Genomic DNA, 19,068 nt, shown 5'->3' on the forward strand with positions numbered 1-19,068 from the left:
TTTATGAAGCAAGTAGACGTAGACGCAGCTGCTGTCTGCCATGATATGAGAACTCTGTCTTGGGCTGAGGAAGGAGAGCTCTCCCCCACAGGCAGCACACGCCCAGGGTGTTTGAAACCAGGCTAAATTTTGGAACATTTATGGAAAAGTCAGTATGAGGCGTAACTGAAAACTATGATGAATGTTTAAATTTTTAAAACTTTAAGCACATTGCCACGAACCTCTCCTCCCTCCCCGCTTTAAACCCATCCCATTTTTCTTGTCGCTTTCTGGAGCAGCTCTGGAGCTCTCTTTTCTCAGTGACTTTAGTTGTGATGTCCTGGCTTCCTCGATGTCCTGAACTGACTGAAAACGTGGACCTGCCATGGTCATTTGACTTTGGGTAGAGCCAGAAGTTGCGTGGTATCAGATACGATGAACAAAGTGGATGAGGACACTGTGTATGTCTTTACAAGCCTGCCTTTCAGCTGGACGGCACTCATCACTTTTTTTTTGGCGGGGGGGATTGGGGGTCGAACTCAGGACCTTGCACCTGCAAGCCAGGCAGTGGAACCACTGAGCTAAATCCCCGGCCAATCACATTTTATATTTCACCTCATAAAGCCCCTCCCAAAGAGGACTCCCTAAACTGCTGCAGAAAGTGGCCGGAACCATGGGGTAGCTGTTTGAAGTATTTTGAGGGGGAGGGTTAATGGCAATATGTCTTTCACTGAAATAAAAATTTTAAAATGTAAACATTCACCATAGTTCTTGGTTGCCCTGGGTGTATTCTAGTGCAGTACCACGCTGTTAGGGTGCTTTCTATGGAAGTGTGAAAACCCAGAGCCCTTGGAAGCAGCCTTTCACCCCTCAGGCTTCCTGCCACAGAGCCTTATGTGTGGTCACAGTGACATCGGCCTCTGACCCCAGGGCCACTGCAAAACCCAAAGGTTGGCGTCATACCCCGAGCTCTCCTCTCCTCTAGTGTCTGTGTGAGGTGAGCATGTGGAGCGCTCTAAGTAGAACCGAACAACACAGAAATGAGGAAAACCCAGCCCACCAATTAGGTGTCTGCTCTGCTCTGCAACACACCCAGCCGTGTGCCGAGGCAGGTACTCGAGATGGGATGAGCACCTGCTTCCAGGGACTTCTGACAAAGCTGGATGCGAAGACAAACATTTGTGAAAAAATCAGAAAGCTAGGTATGGTGGGTGGCCCATGAGCTTAGTCCCAGCTACTAGGGAGGCTGAAACAGGAGGACTGCGGGGTCTTGGGTACGTTCTGGAGCACTGGGATCAGACTCCTCCAGGAGAATGAGGCTGGCCACAGCCACAGTGTCCATGGATGGAAGGAGCTGTGGGAGCTGCAGCCAGGCAGGAGGCTGCAGCCGTGATCCCAGGACGCTCTGCCAAGAGCTGGAGTTAGAGAGAGAAGGTGAGAAGCACCGGCCAGAGGGCGACTCGGGCATGGCAACAACGTGGACTTAGGGCAAAGGAAGGGGAGGCAAAGGCGGCGAGAACCTCAACTTTCTAGAGGATTCTGGGGGCCTCGCCATTCGTGGAGGCCCCCAGGTGAGATGGGATGGGCTGGGGAGGAAGAGGGAAGGTCAGTTTGGGTCCCTGAGTCATAGCAACAACGGCAGGAAGGCCAGGCGAGTCTCCGTGCCGCTGTGCCAAGTGTGGGACCGAGCTGGAGATAAGGCTGTGGAGTCACCCTCCTGCAAGATTTAAAGTGGGAGAACAATGAGCACCTCAGTGAGAGCCTGCAGCCAGGCGTGGGGATGCAGGCCTGTAACCCCAGCACTCTGGGAGGCTGAGGCAGGAGGATCAGAACTAATTTCCTCCCTCCCTTCCTCCCCGCCCCCGCTCTGCCTCGCTTCCCCTTTCTTCCTCCCCTGCCCCTCCCTCTCTTCTCCTCTGTTAGAGTCTGCCTTATTTGTTCCAATTCTTTTCTCTCTCCCTTTCTCACTCTCTCCTTGTCACCGTCAGTCATTCCGCCACACTTGTTGGGTTTTGCTTGGTTTTGAGATGTTGCCATCGGTGTGCTGCTGTTGAAGCGTGTGTATCTTGGTAACTTGACTCTGATACCATTTCAAACGTACCGCAAAGTTGCTGAGGTAGTGCAAGGACCCCCCCTCCCCGGGCTGACTGGTGGTGTGGACTCTGGCAGCTTCACTGTCTCGTTCCCATTTGCACTCTAGCTCCTCCACTCACGCACACTCACGCAGCTACATGCACTCGTGTGTTCTGTCTGGGTCACGTGGGACTGAGGAGAGGCGCCATGGCCCTGGATTCTTCGATGTGCATTTCCTAAGAACTAAAGCATTCCTCAAAACCACACATAAATTTAATTGAACAGAACACCATGGCCCCACCCAGGGTCACCACCTTTCTGTTGGTCGCAACCCCTGCTGCTGTTCCTTGGTCTTACTTGGGCCCGGGCCAGGTCCAGGAGGGCAGAAGCCTGAGTCACGCACCTCCTTCGCCTGGCCTTCCCTGCCTGCCCTTCTTATCTCCCAGGTCCCGAGGCTCCCGGACTCCCTGCTGGCTCAGCTGAAGCAGGGCATGGCTCTCTCACAGCCTTGCTTCTGCCCTTGGAAGCCTGCCTCAGCCTACCCTGTCATCCCTGTCCTGCCTGTCCTTCCCCTCAGCCCAAGCAAGCGCGATCCCAGGGACACAGGCTGCCCCTCGCCAGAGGGTTTTGCTTTGTGTTTTTTGGAGTGCTAGGAGTTGAACCCAGGGCCTTGCACATGCTGGGTAAGTAAGGGCTCTACTACTGACCCACATCCCCAGCCCCACTGGGGTTCTCTGAGGAGTAAACAGGCGGTAGTAAGAATTACGAGTCCATATATGCCAATGAGCATGTAAATGTGTCTGTGTATGTAAAGCGTGCACATGTAAATGGGTCGCTGTATGCAAATGAGCATGGACACGCAGACCTGTAAATGAGTCCATATAGGAGAAGCCCTCCGGACAGTGCCTGCCACATGGCATGTGCTCAGTAAGGGAGAGCTCCTCCCCTCCTCTTCTCCTTTTCCTTCTCCCTCTTCACCCTCCACCTCTTCTCTTCTTCCTGCTTTGTCCTCACCATCACTATCATCATTGTCACCTAGCCTGGGCACTGTGGATGCTCAGCAGAACCCAGGTGTAGGCCGAGGGACAGTGGAAGGGGGGTGAATCCCAGCAGAGCTTTTGAGCTGGGCAGGGCATCGTCCCACTCAGCACATCATGGACAGGTCAGTGAGGGCCAAGAAATGCATTTGTGGACTCCAGCGAGGGAAGAATGAGCTGTACACCTGAGGAGGTGGCGGCACTCTAACCCGGTTTCAAGTGTGTAAGGACCAGGTAACGTGACTGGCTCAGCAGTGCTGTGTGTGCCACTGAGAGAAGGGAGGCTCTCTGGGTTGACCCACGGGGTGCTGGGGACAGGTTCATTATCAGCACCGCCACATCACCATCGCCACCTCCTCAGCATCCCTCCCTTCTTCCCTAGCACGGGTGTACAAGACGGACACGAGCATCCTCGCCTTGCCAGCGAGCAATTGGGGCCTGAGAGGTCCGGGCTGCCCAGGTCAAGAAGCGGAAATGGGATGAGGCGGGGGCTTGGAAGGTGGTGGCAGAGCTTGCGGAGAGGGGAAGCGGAGGCCCTGTCTGCCTGAAACCGGAAGAGAAGCTGGAGAGGGCGGGGTGGGATTCGGAGCCCAGACCCTGGTCAGTCCCCAGCCTCTGTGGGCTTTGGGGGGAAGAGGGCGGACCCAGGAGTTGGAAGATCTCCTATGGCAGGGCTGGGGACTTCACGGGAAAGAAAAGACGTAGTGGACACAAAGATGGAGCCGTGTGAGCGGTTTGAGCCCGGGAAGCCAGGACCTGTGTGTCTAAAGCAGGAATGGGGGTGGGAAGGGCTCCGCCAGGAGCACCAGGTCGGGGGTCCCGGGGGGAAGGCTGAGCCGGGCGAGAGCCTGTACCCGGAGCCTGCCAGCGTGAGTCGGTGTGCCGTGCTGACTCAGGAGGGAGTGCAAGCCCTGGGTAAACTGCGAGCAGCGGCCGGAGGGAGGGGCAAGGCCAGAACCTTTGGACAGGTCGGCAGCGGCGGGAGGAAAGAGGGGCGAGGTGGCCCGGATCCTCGGAGTCACAGAAGGGGTCTCGGGGGACAGAGCCCGATTGCAAGGCCTGAAGGACCAATATGGCGCGAGGACCCAGCAAAGGCGCTACCCGACGTTTACCACACGGAAACACAAGAGCCACCGGAGGCGGGGCCTCCCTGCTCACTTCCCTCACCAGGTGGCCTCCCCACGTGGCCCCTGCAGCAGGCCTGGCCATGTGACCCTGGGAGATGTGGCACTTCCAAGCTACGAGCTACGGTAGCTCGGGGCCACGCTCGGGGCCACCTCTGTTGTCCCGGGACTCAGATGGGAGGAGAACTCAGACTTGTAATTTAAATAAAACGAGGCCCCCAGGGCCGCAGCCCAGGCCCTCCCCCCAGGCCTTCCTCCCTGGGGTCTCCTGCAAAGGCTGAGGTCAGGAGGTCAACGAGGGAGTTGATAATAGCCCACGGACAGAAAATAGTAAGTGAACGTCCCAGAGCTAAATAGTTCATGAGTTTTAAATTGCACACAGCTGGATGCGGCCTGCTCACGTGCCATGGTCTCTTTGTCCCGCACGTCCACACTGTAACTGTCACCCGCCTTAGTCACTGGGCAGCCCTCTCGCCCGCCGGGTGGACTGTCCCTCTCCCACACAGCTTGTGTCCCAGTGACCTTTACTGAGTAACAGCCCCAAAGCACAAGAGCAGTAATACTGGCGATTCAGATATGCCAGAAAGTGCTTGCTTTGGGTGAAAAGGTGAAAGTTCTTGATTTAATAAGGAAGGGGGGAAATCACACATTAAGGTTGCTAAGATCGATGGTAACAGAATTGTGAAGAAGTAAACGAAATGTGTCCTTTGCTGTCCCATCTCAAACTGCAAGAGTTTCAGCCACAGCACGACACCATGTAAGTGTTTAGTTATGATAGAAAAGCTGACTGGGCATTGGTGGTGCACGCCTGTAATCCCAGCTACCTGAGAGGCTGAAGCAGGAGGATCACATGGATGAGGCCGGCATAGACAGTTTAGCAAAAACCTGTCTCAAAATAAAATAAAAAGGGCTGGGATGTCGCTCAGTGGCAGAATGCTTGCCTAGCATGAACCGGCCTCCAGGTAGCACACACACACAAAGAAAGAGGGAGAGAGAAGGCTGGGGATTTAGCTCAGTGGTTCCGCCATGCCTGCCTTGAAAGTGCAAGGTCCCGAGTTCAATCCCCGGTACCAAAACAGAGAGAAAGAGAGAGAGAGAAGGAAAGAAAGGAAGAGAAAATTCATTAAATCTGCGCATGCACACATAGCTGAAAACATATATGGAGCTTGGAACTCCACGACTTCATGCATCCACAGGGCCTTGGAATGCATGTCCTTGAATAAGGGGACCCTCTAACTGGATCGTCCCCTGGTAAGGGCAGGGCACACTTGGGCAGAATGCGTCTGTGCCTGGGCAGCAGGGCTGGGGAGGACCCGCTGCCCTCTGTCCCTTGTTGGGCCGGGTAGGGCTGGGGATGCCTGTAAGTCCTCAACCTTGAGGGGGAACCTTGGGGAGCTCTAGGTCAAGTCCTAGGAAGCCAGGCAGCAAAGACAGGACCCTCGAGGAGCGCTAGAGGGACAGTGACTGGTACTGCTGTCCACCTTGCCCGAGGACACCAAAGCCGTCACTTTTGATCTGTAAACACAAGCGGCAGGCCTTGCACCAGCCCTCTGTGCCCCGGGTGTTAACTGACTTCTGCTGCAAATGTGCAGGCTGCCCACACCCATCCGATGTCCCTGTGCACGCGCCAGCTTCAAGCAGGACGCCGGGAGGGGAGGGGAGGGACGCGTTTGTGATTTCACACCTGACGCCAGGGAGGCTGTGTCAACAGAGCCAGACACACGTGCCGCCTGGCTGCCCACTCACGGTGCGCGGTGATTACAGGCTGCGCTGCACGTATGAAGTGCGGTGAGGTCATGGCTCCGGTCCTGTGACTGTCACCTTTGCACATGAAGTGACTTTCCCCAAGGCCTCCTGCCAGGCCAGCAGCAGGCTCCCGGCTGGAAAGAAGGGAGAGAGGAGTTGTTTTATGCCTGTCTAAGAAAGCAGGGGCCCGAGGACACTGGCCGAGTTTCAAAGGGAACTGAAAGCTCTTTGAGGTCGGTCAGTGCCGGCTCTGGGCTTCCAGCCCTGAGAATGGCGAGCCTGTCATCCTTCAACCTGATTCCATCAGGATTATTTACATTCTCCGTCTTTCTTCTCTTTCAAGACTATTTTTTTGACATTTGCCTTCTGGCAGAGCCGGGGCCAATGAGTGGGAGTTGCAGGGAGATGGATTTTGGCGGAACACAAGGAAGAATTCTCTTAGTCAGAGCCGTCCAAAACTGGAACAGCTGACTCGGAAGCCGGCGTGTCCCCAGCCCAAGTGAGGCCCTGGAGGTGGCTTCTGGGGACACTGCCCAAGGTCTGACAGATGGAGCGGATGAAAGGTGACTCTGTTTCTGAGTTCAGGCCCTGCTCCAAGCACTTTCATTAGACAAACTCCACGAATCTTCACACCACCCTGAGTCAGGCACTGTTGTTTTCTCCATCTCACAGATGAGGAAACTAAGGTGCAAAGGGGCTTCATAACCTGCCCAGGGGGACACAGTTGGGGTGTGAGGGGGCGGGATTATGCCCCAGTAGCCTTACTGTCTGCTTGCTCCTCTGCACACAGCTTGAGCATCTCTAATCTGAAAATCCAAAATCTGAAATGCTCCAAAATCTGAAATTTTGTGAGCATCGACAAGATGCCACAAATAGAAAGTTCCACACCCACTGTCATGACAAGCTACAGTCAAAAGTATTAAAAATATTGTATAATGTTGCCTTTAGGCTGTGTATAAGGTGTTATGAAACATAAATAAATTTTTTCTTTAGACTTGGGTGCCAACTCCAAATTTGTCTTTATGGATATGCAGATATTCCAGAATTGGGGAAAAACCCAAACTCTGCAACGCTTGCGGCCCCAAGCTTTCAGATAAAGGACACCATGCCTGTGCCCTGATGCACACTTACTCCCTAGGCCTCTGGGGGCCACAAGACCGGCAGTCCAGCTGTCCTGGTCCTCCAGGAGTTTAAAAGGCAGCTGCTGCAGCATAATACCATCTGTTGGGAGTCAGGGGCCATGGGAGCCTGAGGAAGAGGCTGGGCTGGATTCACAGGGAAGAGGCCCTGGGATGGTGATTCGAATCTGCCCCACGCAGGATTGGGGGCAAATGTCTGGTCAGCGCTGTGCCCCAGTGCCCCAGGTCTGAGAACTGGCTTTTTGTCCAATCCTCCAAGCGTGACACCAGCTTCCTCTGTGGTTTCAGGAATCCACTTCGGCTTCTTCCTGCGCTGAGCCCCTGCCTTGTTCATCTGCCCAGGACACAGTTTCTCTGAGACAGCCCTAGGGGCAGTGGCACGAACCCCAGCCTCAGAATCTGGGCTTGCAGCCTGGATCTACCACCCTCTGGAGAAGAGGTTGCCCCTACTAACCCTCCTTCCCTTAGCTGTGTGGGAGTTCGGTGACTCTTTCACAAGATCGAAGTGCAGACTGCAGCGCACAAACACGGGAGATCGCGTAGCATGGGGCGGCCTCTGTGGGCAGTGACTGGCTTCCTACATTTCCGTACCATGGTCCCGGGGTGAAGGGTCCTGAGTTCAACCCTTCCACACTCAGCACACGAGGCTGAACCTGAGCCGGCTGGGAAGCTTCAACAAAAGGTAGTCAGCACGGTGGTGCACACCTGTAATTATAACACTCTGGGACACTGAGGCAGGAGATCTCATTTGAGCCCAGCCTGGCAACTTAGCCACTTATGAAACCTGTCTCGAAAGGGCTGGGGATTATAGCTCCATGCAAAGACCTTAGCTCAGTCTCCAGTAACACAGAAGAAGAAGAAGCAGGAGGAAGAGGAAGAGGAGGAGGAAGACACAAGTTCAGCAAGGGCAGAAAAAGAGTGGTCTTGCTACCTGCTGGCCCTGCAGGGGACAACATAAGCAGGGACTACCAGATGTTTCAGGGCCAAATGATCAAACCCTGAAAACAATGCTTCAATCAATGATGGGCCACTGAGCGCTTGGTTATAATGCAGCTGAAGACTTACCTCCCGTAAGGTTATAATGCAGCTGAAGACTTCCCGTCGCCTAGAGAAGACGTAGCTGGCGTACCATCTCAGCACAATGCATTGCTCACGCTCACGTGTTCCTGGTGACACTGCCGTAAACAAACCAAGCTGCCTTGTAAAAGTCTAGCCGATGAAATCACGTGCAGTAATCACACTTGATAATGACCATCAGCCGCTGTGCCACTGGTTTGTGTATTTACTGTTCTGCCTTTTATCATTGTTTTAGGGCTGTCCTTCTACTTACAGTTTTAAAAAGCTAGCTGTCAAACAGCCTCCGGCAGGGCGCCTGGGAGGGATTGCAGAAGAAGGCATTGGTATGGTAGGAGAGGACAGCCCTGTGCTCTGCTGCTTGAAGACCTTCCAGTGTGACAGGAAGTGCGGGTGGAGGACAGCAAGGCTGAGGTGTGTGTGTGTGTGTGTGTGTGTGTGTGTGTCTTAGCCTACACAGTATGTAGTACGTCATAGGCTCCACATCTACATATGTGCAAGTGCGCTCTATTATGTCCACACGACAATGGCTGTCAGTAAGGAAGCCCGGCCTGAAGTCCAGCCGGGTGGAGCTGGACAAGTCCTTCAGACCAGGGTCTGAGTCAGAAAACTTGGGTCCTGCTCAGCCCCAGCAGCCTCAGGGCCTGCTGTGTCTGTAAAAGGAGAAACAACTGGAACAACCCTAAAAATTCTTTGAGCTATAAAATGTTCTAATTTACTACCAATGAAAGGAAGAAAATGTGTACGTAGTAAAATAAAAATTCTTTCTCTAGTGGGCCAAGAAAGAGTACCAGAAGCATTTGGCTTCCCAGCTGCTCTCTGCCCTGTTGAAAATTCAGGCTCTGGCATGCTGATGCCCCGTCTGGTTTCCTTATGCTTTAGTCCTTGGTGGGCCCCAGATGGGACGTTCAGTAATGCCCCAATAATATATCCTAATCAGATGAGTTGGCCTAAAGGCTGTAACTTTATGCTACACAGACTTCCCAGAGCCCCGCAATCGTACTCAACTATGGGATAATTACCTAAGAGTAAAATATTTCTCCCAGCTTACCTATTGTTGCGTTTTCCTGGCAATAGTTCTCTAAAATGGGTTAAAATAATTTTTCTGATGTCGTGCCTGAAAAAACATATACAGAAAGTTTTAGACCTTTATCCAAAAGGTGTCAGTGTAGGAAAAGTGGGTGTATTGGTCAGCCTTCCTGTTACTGGGTCAAAACACTCTGACACCCACAATTTAAAGCAGAAGAGTTGAATTTGGCTCATGGTTTCAGAGGATTCAGTCCATGGTCAGCTGTTCCCAGGCAGAAACATCACGGTAGAAAGGTGTGGTGGAACACAGGGGAAGAGCCACCCGCAAGAGATGTACCTTCCAAAGGTACAACCTCAGTGACCCCCTTCTCCAGCTGGGCCCTACGTCCTAACAGCACATCCAATTCTGAACATTAGTGGATTAATCAACTGTTGAGTATGACACTTCTGTGATCCAATCACTTCTCCAGGAAGCTCAATCTAGTCAGGTTGACAATGGAGATTATCTGGCACAGTAGGAGAAGTTTGATCCTGGAATTATCTAGATCCTTCCTAACTAAGCAAGCCTTGGGACTGCCTACCTCTTGCATCCTCAAACGGAAGAAAATATCTTCTTTCTCCTTGCCAAACATTTGCCCCCAAGTCACTGCACCTGCTGTAAAATAAGACAAATCTCCTGAGAGCTGAAGGGGGTTGAAGCTTCTGTCTTCTGCCTTTCTTTCAAGATGCTTGGATCTGCTGCTAAGCCTTCATTTGGAATAAAGGAGGAAATATAATCAGCCCACAGTATCTGAGGGTTTCGAAAATATTTGAAAAAAAATCTGACTGTATTGAACATATACAGACTTTTCTTGTTGTTATTTAGGGAAAAATACAGTAGAGTTATTTACATAGAACTTAGGTTGGATTAGGTATTATAAGTAATCCAGAGCTGATTTAAGTACAGTAAGTCCCTGGTTTACAAACGAGTTCCATTCTGGGAGAACATTCATAAATCAGATTCATCCATAAGACCGACAAAGTGAGTCCTACACACCTTTGACACAGATACGCAAGGCATATTGCTATGCGCGCCCTTGCAGTACCCTGCACATGACCACTGCTTTCCCTCCGGCTTCCCGACATGCTGGGCTCTGGCTGAGCACTGGACCACTGTACACTACTGCACTTTCAGGAAGCACCCGGCGGCACAGCTGTTACAATGTCCAGCAGACATGTGAGCTACTGTCGTGGTTCATGCAATCTACGAATGTGTGTAAGGCGAGGTCCATTCATATCTGTGAAAGTTCACCACTCGAATGTTTATAAGTCGAGGATTTACTGTATATGGGGGCGTGCATAGGTTCTAAGCAAATACTGTGCCACTTTTTTTTCTTTTTGGTTTTTTTGAGGCAGGCTCTCGCTATGTAGTCTAGGCTGGCCTCAAACTCATGGCAATCCTCCTGCCTCAGCTTCTAAGTGCTGAGATTACAGGCCTGTGCACCATGTCTGGCTGTACCACTTTACATAAGGAATTTGAGCATCGCAGGACACAGTATCGATGTGCGTCCTAGAACCCATCCCCAGAGCACACCAAGGCCCGACTGTACCTTCATTGCTAACTCCACTGCCTTGGGAAACAGTTTGGGCCAGAATCAATCAGGCACTAAAATCTCGCTAAGCCTTTCGTGTCGGGAGGCACTCTTTAAAGCCTTTTTGTTAATTTTCCTCCAGATTATATTCCCCTTATTTTCTTTCTCATGGCCTCCTGGCCAGACAATCTGAACTCACAGTTTCTGAAATCCTGACTATGCTCTACCCACAAACACAGTTTGGCTCCTGCGGGCCCAGTGAGCAGGTTCCAAACACCAGGTGCTGGTGCCAAACAAGTGTGGTACGTTCCAGTGGAGGATGCTTTGCCCCATTGGGGGACACCAGACAGGAATGTGGGCAGCTTCAGTGTCATTAAAATCCTGTGCTGCAGATACAAATAAAAGTAGGCTTCCATGTGGGGCGTGCTTGTCATTGTACTGACATCTCAGAAGTAATCTTCGCTGGTTCCTGTATGTTCGCTAGCTTTCTCTCCTCCAGATTAGAACCCGTGAGAATTCTAAAACCGATAAGGTAATAGTACTGTTTCTTAGGACCTATGTGTAACTTTGGGGGAAAGGAAATGTTTAGGAAATGTTGAAAGAGTCTCCTTCTTACTCAAGGAAAATTGTCACAGATGTGGGGTGACAAAGATCTTAGGACATTGAATGTGGGTCAGATTCTCCAGTCTCTATGGGTTGGCTTGGAAGGGTGGAGGAGCTCATTTTCTGCACAGATGGGGAATTGCTGAGGTGCCGGAACACCCACGGGACACACAACCCAGTCCTTTGCTGCAGATTTTTTTTTCTTTTTTTTTTGGTATCAGGGATCAAACTCAGGTCCTTGAGTTTTCAAGGCAGGCAGGGTAACAACTGAGCTAAATCCCTGGCCCTCTTTGCTGGGGATTTTTACAATGACCAGGATGCAGATCGGGATTTCTTTCCTTTTCTGGTTGCCTTTAGACTTGACACGATGATCTGGAAGGGGAGATATTTGCCAATCTGTCACTTCCCTCTCTACCACATTGCCATAATTTCCTAGAGAACAACATGAGTCTAACACCCAGCGTGCCTAAATCCCATGCAGCTCTGTATAAACAAACAGCCCACGATAGGCCCCGGGTCAGTTCAACATTTCCTGATTTAGGATGTGATGCTAAGTTAAATCTTATGCCTTTGATTCATTTCCCAGTAACGCATGGCCTTCCTTATTCTACCCTGGCCAACGGCAGAAATGATATTCGCTAGCTTCCCACCCCAGTGCCCACCAAGCCCAGGACCTGAGATGGCGTGAATTTCTCCCACAGTAAATCCAGATCATAAAATGACACTTCAGACCCTAGGTCCTCTTCCATTGTTTCCAGCTGCTGTTCATTCTAAGCATTCCAGCTGCTGGGCGAGTGACTTCCAGGATGGTCTTCGGAAACCAGAGGGTCCCATGCTGTCCCTGGCGCTGGGTTTTCGGAGCTGAACATGGGCTTTATTGTGCGCTGGGAATCACAGGCATTTTCAGAACTAGAAAAGACCTTGAAAATCGTGTCTGACATCCTTTCGCAGGTGGGAAAATCAAGTCTTCTTGGAGCAGGTGACAGTGGGCCTCAAGCCATGGTGGCCACCCTGAAGAATGCCAGAGTCCTCAGCTCAGTCACAGCCCACGTGCCTCTGTCATCTGCTCTGCAACCCTCGAACCCTGAAATGCAGGGCTCGAGTCAGCCCGGCTGGAGGTGAGGTGTCACCCCGAGGAAGGATGCGGGCCCAAGGCAGAGCCAGCTCCGCCTTTCCTTCCCAAAGCCGGAGGAGGGCGTTTTCTATTCCTCTAGGGTCTCGCTCTCTCAGTCTGTCATGATCTTTATTTGCTGTTTCGTGGAGTGCACCCCAGGACACAGAGATTCTCAAAGACCATGAATCCCGCCCTCAACTCCAGGAACCCAACTCTGATCTCCTGGAGCACCACCCCCCAGATCTGCCTGAGCTCCAGAGTCCCCCAGGACTTGACTTATGAACCACAGAGTCAGAGAGAAAGGTATTCAGCTCAAGACAGCTGTCAGGGAGCGTTCAGGTCCCAGGGCAGGGTTCCCTCTGGGCACAGGGAGTCTTCATGTCTGCACTGGCCATGGCAGTGGGCAGTGGGCAGTGGGCAGCTGCTCAGACCCCTGTGACAGAGACTCACACACAGAAGGTGGGCTGAAGTGTGAGCCACACACCCTGCAGCTTTGGGCTGCAATGTCTTGGGTGGGGGGGTCACCCAGTCCCTGGGTGGGGTAGGAAATGGGCATAGGCTGTCTCTACTGGTGTTCCAAAGATTGAGCTCAGTCTGTTTCTCTCCCTCTCCCTCTCTTCTTTCTTTCATTACTGGGGATTGGACACAGGGCTTTTGCACTGAGCTGTACCCTGTCTTTTTTTTTTTTTTTTTTGAGACAGAGTCTCACTGTCACTAAGTTGCCTCAGCTGAGCTAGAACTTGCAAACCTCCTGCCCTAGCCTCCTAGAGTGCTGGGATTATAGGTGTGCACCACCATGCCCCACTTCTTTCTTTTTCTTTTAGCGCTGGAGATCAAACCCAGGGCCTGCACGTGTGAGGCGAGCGCCCTACCTGAGCGTCACCACAGCTCTGATACCACACCTTAAAGCGACCTCACCTTGGCACTGCAGTCCTGAGGGGAGTGGGAGAGAATTGCCTTGGGCCCTGGCCTCCTCGTCCGAGGCTTTCATGTGGTACATACAAGTTTTGCAGCGAATATGGCCTCATCTGAGGACCTGGCTGTTTCTCTCTGTGTCTGCCGAGCCTCAAATGTGACTCTGGCTCCCTGCCCTTTGCTGACCCCAGCATGTTTAACACCATCCCGGGGGAGCCCATGGACTGACCCCTTAGAGGCCACAGTGCAAACCTGGAGGCCCTGAGGCTGTCAGATGGTGAGTCCCACGACGGGAAGCACCCCTTGTGGTCACAGCCCCAGCGAGGGACATGGGTGTTATTCACGTGCACGGCGTATCACAAGGCTGTGGCCTGTCCCGGGCACTTGGGAGAAGGATGCGGTTCAGTCCTGATTTGGCCCCGATCACAGCTGCGACACGGGGGCTGTTCCTGGTCCTGGTTTTCAGATTCATAGGGCGGAGCGCACCAATGCTCGGACTGTTGCAGCAGGAAGCGGGAGCTGGACCAGCCCAGGCCTGGGAGCCCCTGCACCCCACATGCGATGGCTCCACATCCCTGCCCCAGGCAGGCAGTGCAGGGAACATGGCCACTTCCCCTGTGCATCTCCCACCGAGGCAGGGCAGGGATGGTTCGAGCAACAGCGAGTGCGGGAGCTCCATGCCTGTCTGCTTCTTTCCGTGCTCCTGGACCGTGCAAACCCGGTTTTGCTCGGGGAGAACCTCGGGGACATCTAAAGCCCGAGTGAGCACATCCCACCACTGGCGGGGCGATGCTTGTTAGCGACCTTGACAAACTGGGTTTGCTTTCTTCCTGGCGAGTAAGCGTGTGTTTGGAAATAAGAGCCTTCAGGCTGCTGGTCCCAGGACAGCGACCCCAACAAGCCAGCCAGAGGGGACCTGGGGCTGGGGCATTGGGGACAAGGGTGCAAGGAGGCCTTTGCAGTGCAGCCTAGGACTGGGCAGGGCCCACGGCTCATAGCCCAGTGGCTGCGAGTCTGGAGGTGGGCAGAAGAAGCAGGTGGCTCCTCTGTGGAATGTCATAAAACCCGGGCAGAGCTGGGCTTCATTCTCAGGGACAGCTGCCAGATTCTTGCCCTTGAAATAATTTTTCCAGGTCTTTCTATTAGGAAAATGTTCAATTTGGAGGATGAGGGAGGCAGTGTGAAGACTTGGAAGGAACAGGCAGATGGGAGCTGAGCCCTGTGACCTCTGATAGAAGAGGGAGGTGACGCCGGCGCAGGAGCCAGTTTGGGGACAGCATCAGGGCCACAGGCAGGGGTGGCAGAGCTGGGTTGGGCCGACACCACCCTGACTTCCTCCCTGAAACACCCCCTCTGCAGACACCCGAACAGCTAAGAATCTGCACGTAGGCAGCGGGCTCCTGGCCCTGACCCCTGTGGACCTCTCCCCGCTGCTCTGCACCGGCAAGGCCACAGTAGCCCCAGCGGGGAGGTGACCCTGTCCTGAGAACTCGCACTTCGCAGGGAGCCCTGGACTGCCAGGAACTCTGAGTCACCCCTCCTTTCAGCAGCCCTGGCCATGCTGCACTTCTGGGATCGACAGCCTCGGAGGGTACGTGACATTCCTTAGCTCGCAGTGGTAAGTCAGCCACCCACTTCCGCACTAGTCATGGGGAACAGGACCAAACAGATTGACTTGACGTTTAACATGCCTCTAGCGGGGGACAGGGGAGCCCAGGCCAGAGCTCCACCCCTCTCTGGAGGGCAGAGCTAGGTACCCTGCCCGGGGACATGGGCAGCCCCTCACCTGTCCCCGGATGGGAAACAGTCCCCGGCACTGTCGGTCGCAGGCACGGCTGCCTCAGAGACTTTGTCCGAGATGCTCAGGACAAGTCCTGAGAAAGGTGACCACTCTCTGAAACCCTTGGCCCCTGGGTAAACGTTTGTGCGTCCGAATCCCAGAAAAACGTCATCTATTACCAGGACAGTGAACACACAACCGAGGGCAGCCTGGGCAGGCGGCCACCACTGTCGCCATGGAGAAGGACCTCGTGGTGGAGCATGACATCCTGGGCAGTGCCAGAGGCTGCTTGGAAGACGGGTACCGGGGAAGACACTCTCGGGGCGCCGCGTGGGCAGGGCGGGGCTGCAGCCACAGACAGAGGCGGGCTTCTTGGGGGCACCCTTCACGGAGGGGTGGGGCTCTCGGAGAAGGGGCTGGGAGCAGACAGTGACACGCTCCGGACTGGCCTGCAGAGCTCATCCGATCCCTGGGATCAGGCCTGGAGGAAGCCGAGGCGGGGCCTCTTTGGGGGCCTTGTCCGTGCCGCACGAGGGCTGAACTAGGGTTGATGGACAGTGGCAGCTGGCGATGGCAAGGATAATGACTATGGGACTCATCCCAGCCTCCCCCGGAGAGCACCCTGTGACCAGTCGTGTGACACCAGGCACTCACCGGCACTGTCACCTGTGCTGTCAGAGCCATGGCCCTAAGTGGCAGGTGCGCTATCAGCCCATCTTACAGAAGAAGCAACTGAGGCTCAGGGAGGGCAGCGACAGCTCACAGTGGCTGCGTCAAGCGGCAGGGCCAGGACTCACACCAAGTGCCATCTGGCTCCAGCTGCACCCCGAAAGACGGGGTAACAGAAGTGCTGGGAACCAGTTAACCATGGGTCCCTCGGGGGACAGATGGCAGGACCAGGGCAGGCAGGTGAGGAAGGAGGAACTTGGAACTCCCTCCAGCCTGACTGGCGGAGGTGACAGACTGCAGTGGCAGGGTGAGGTCCAGGTAAAAGACAGGCTGGAAGGCAGGTTGCCTTGACCCAAGCGACAACTCGGGGGAAGAAGCAAGGGGCAGACAGTGACGGGGAGTGAGGTACTGTGCCAGGCATCCCCATGACACCAGGGACACGTCCTCCTGTGTCTCCAGCTGGAGGAAACGGAAGTCTGGAGATGGGAGGCTCTCGCGGAAGCCCTCAGAGCTAGGAAGTGGGAAGTGTGGGACTCCAGATGAAGCTGAACTCACGTTTGTCTGCACAGACCAAACACGCAGAGAATTCTCCTGCAGGGCAGAAAGCTACCTGCTGGAACCCCAGACACCTTACATGCTTTTTCTGTATTCTCTAAACCTTCTATCATCAATGCGCAAGACTTTTATAACAAGCAAAAGAAAAGCAGAAACTTGGAACTATAAACTGATAGATGTTTTGGAAGATAATTCGCCAGCCTCCACTTTCCAAAGCTGAAAATTTGGCATATTCTTTGACCCTCTGCTTCCAATTTTAGAAGACAAACAAGCAGGCATAGACGTATGTATAAAAATATCCAAAGCAGCAGATTAGAGAAAGCTTGGACGTAGTTTCCATATCAAGAATAAGGAATGGAAATAAACTTTGGCTCCGTCACCCGGTTGAACACAATAGGCGGCAGCGTATGGGCTGTCATGGTGCCATGATGTGAATGTCCTTCCAACACTCAAGCTGAGACACAATTGCCATTGTGATGGGATGAAGAGGTGGATTCGTCCTGTTTCTGTGGGAGTGGGATCCCCATAAAGAAGATGGGTTTGGCCCCATGTGCTCACTGCCTTGCCTTATGCCATGGGATGACCCAGCCCAGAGGCCCTGTCACGTGCTCCCACCATGCTCTTGGACTTTGCAGCCTTCAGAATCATGAGCCAAATAAACTTCCGTGTTTATAATTTACCCAGTTGGTGGGATTCTATTATAACAGCAGAAAACAAACGAAGACACATGAGTAAAGATTGTTCCCAATATATCAATACAAGAGAAAAATTAGTCTTAAAACTATCTACCAATTGATCTCATTTTGGTTAAAAAATGCAATTATACAAATGTCTTCATTAAAGCACTTGGTTTTGTGGAGAAGGAACAACACAAGTGATCATTTAGGGACTGGAGTTTTAACTCAGTGGTTCTGTTGCCCGCCTCGCAAGTGCAAGGTCCTGAGATCAATCTCCAGTACCAAAAAAAGGGTCCTGTGAATTAAATGCAGGACCCAGAAACAAGTGACCATTTAACCCTAACTGGGGCCAGTGTTACTTGGAAGAAGCCACGCAGAGTGTGTGTGACAGACAGAAAGCCCGGCCTGGTCAGGTGCTGGTCACACAGGAATTATGAGAATGGAAAGCATCTAATCTACCCCAGAATGCTCTGTGACTTTTTTTTTCTTGTTAATTGTCTGTATTTTTTCTTGCTTTTTACCCCTAAAATAAAGATGGATTACTCAGAAAGAAATATACTTTGAAATGATGTTTTTAAACAAAATAAGAGACAAATGTAGAGTAAGAAAAGGGGAACAGAGTCAGAGTGTAGCTCAGTGCCTAGCATGTGAAAGGGCCCTAGGTTTGAGGCTGTTACCAGGTTCGGGGGTCTGGAGTCTCCTTCTAAAGATTCTTTCTGAGTTCTTCTTGTCCTGCACAAAGAATTGAACAAAACAAGTGCAAAAAGCAGCAAGGTTTTGCATTTATTCAAGGTAGGGGAAAAAAACCTGCTCTGTAGCGTGAGCATGAACCACTTAAAAGAAGGAAAAGAAGTGCACTCTACAGGGTGAGAGCAACCAGTGTGAAAGAGAAGAACACCCAGTGGCCAGGATCTTAATGAAGGCCACCTTTTGTGTCCCTCACTCCTCGGCCTGGAGTCATATCTAGGTCGTCCTATCAAAAACCTGCCTGAGTTCTAGTGAGAAGAGTTGAAGATGGCACTTTCTGATTGGCTCCAGGTAAGGGCTTGGGTCCATGTCTCCTGGATATCTGTGATTGGCAGGTCCCACCCATTTGCACAGCCTGTTTGCTATGCCCTAATCTCCTGCCTTGGCCCCAGCACAGAGGTGGGGTGGAGAATGTGCACATTCAGACACAGAAGATGTCTCTGAAAGACTTAGCAGGATAAGGACCAAGTAGGACAAAGGAGAAGGAAGTCCCTGATGACCTTAGATATTTCTCTGGAAAAGGAGAAAGTTATGTCCAGTCACCTTCCTGCCTCAGCTGAGGCCCGAATTTTCCATTGGTGGATGTCATCATTTTGGGCTGTTCGTGCCCCGAACAGAACTGCCAACTCCTCCATGCAGGCGGACCCAGCACTCACTGGTATCCCTGTCTGGCCTGCGGTTGCATCACTATCTGCTCTGAATCTCATTCTAGATTCTTCTTCCTTCCGCCCCCCTATTCACATTTAAACGAGCCTTGAATATCTCCTAATCTGCCTCCTCATCTCACCACCTCCCTGCCTCCAGTCCTCCCTGTCCTCACCCCATTTCCATGCCTTCTCAGCAGAGCACCCCGGCCTGTGGAATAGTCCAGCCCCTTCGGAATACTGCAAGTCATGAAGCAATAAGCACCCACCTATGCACGTGTACAGACTTGTAAAAGTTTGATCAAATTATCATTAGATTATTATTCAAATGATTTCCTTGGGAGAAATTTCCAAGAATGGATTCACTTCCATGTTTCTGAATGGCACCCTAATGCACCTCCTCCTCCAACAAATATTTTTAAGGCAAGTGGGGGGGGATCTTAATTTTTGTGCCCTGTCTCTGCCTATATTCTTTTCTTTTGTCTCTTAAACCAGGTTATCTTTTCACCAAGAAAGAGCACAGTATTTTAATTTTAAAACATTACGTATTTAAGAACCTCATTCACTCCAGATTTTTGGTTTGCTTTTACAT

At 52.4% G+C, this 19,068-nt stretch overlaps 1 long non-coding RNA gene across 2 annotated transcripts in view; it reads left to right on the forward strand.

Annotated features, from left to right (window-relative positions):
• Positions 1 to 17,613, forward strand: part of LOC110345598 (uncharacterized) — a 43,339-nt gene extending 25,726 nt beyond the window's left edge. Inside the window, exons 4-7 of one of the 2 annotated variants that reach the window (XR_015452517.1) lie at positions 12,327 to 12,493; positions 12,694 to 12,792; positions 13,314 to 14,995; positions 15,367 to 17,613. This is a non-coding gene — a long non-coding RNA (uncharacterized LOC110345598). Of the gene's footprint in view, positions 1 to 12,326; positions 12,494 to 12,693; positions 12,793 to 13,313 lie in introns of both variants that reach the window. The other variant, XR_002389029.2, reaches the window with a different exon arrangement.
• The last annotated feature ends 1,455 nt before the right edge of the window (positions 17,614 to 19,068 follow it).

This window comes from Heterocephalus glaber, unplaced genomic scaffold (assembly GCF_053883595.1).
Source record: "Heterocephalus glaber isolate CG9 unplaced genomic scaffold, H.glaber_assembly_v1.0 deba00001447, whole genome shotgun sequence".
Lineage (NCBI taxonomy): Eukaryota > Metazoa > Chordata > Mammalia > Rodentia > Bathyergidae > Heterocephalus > Heterocephalus glaber.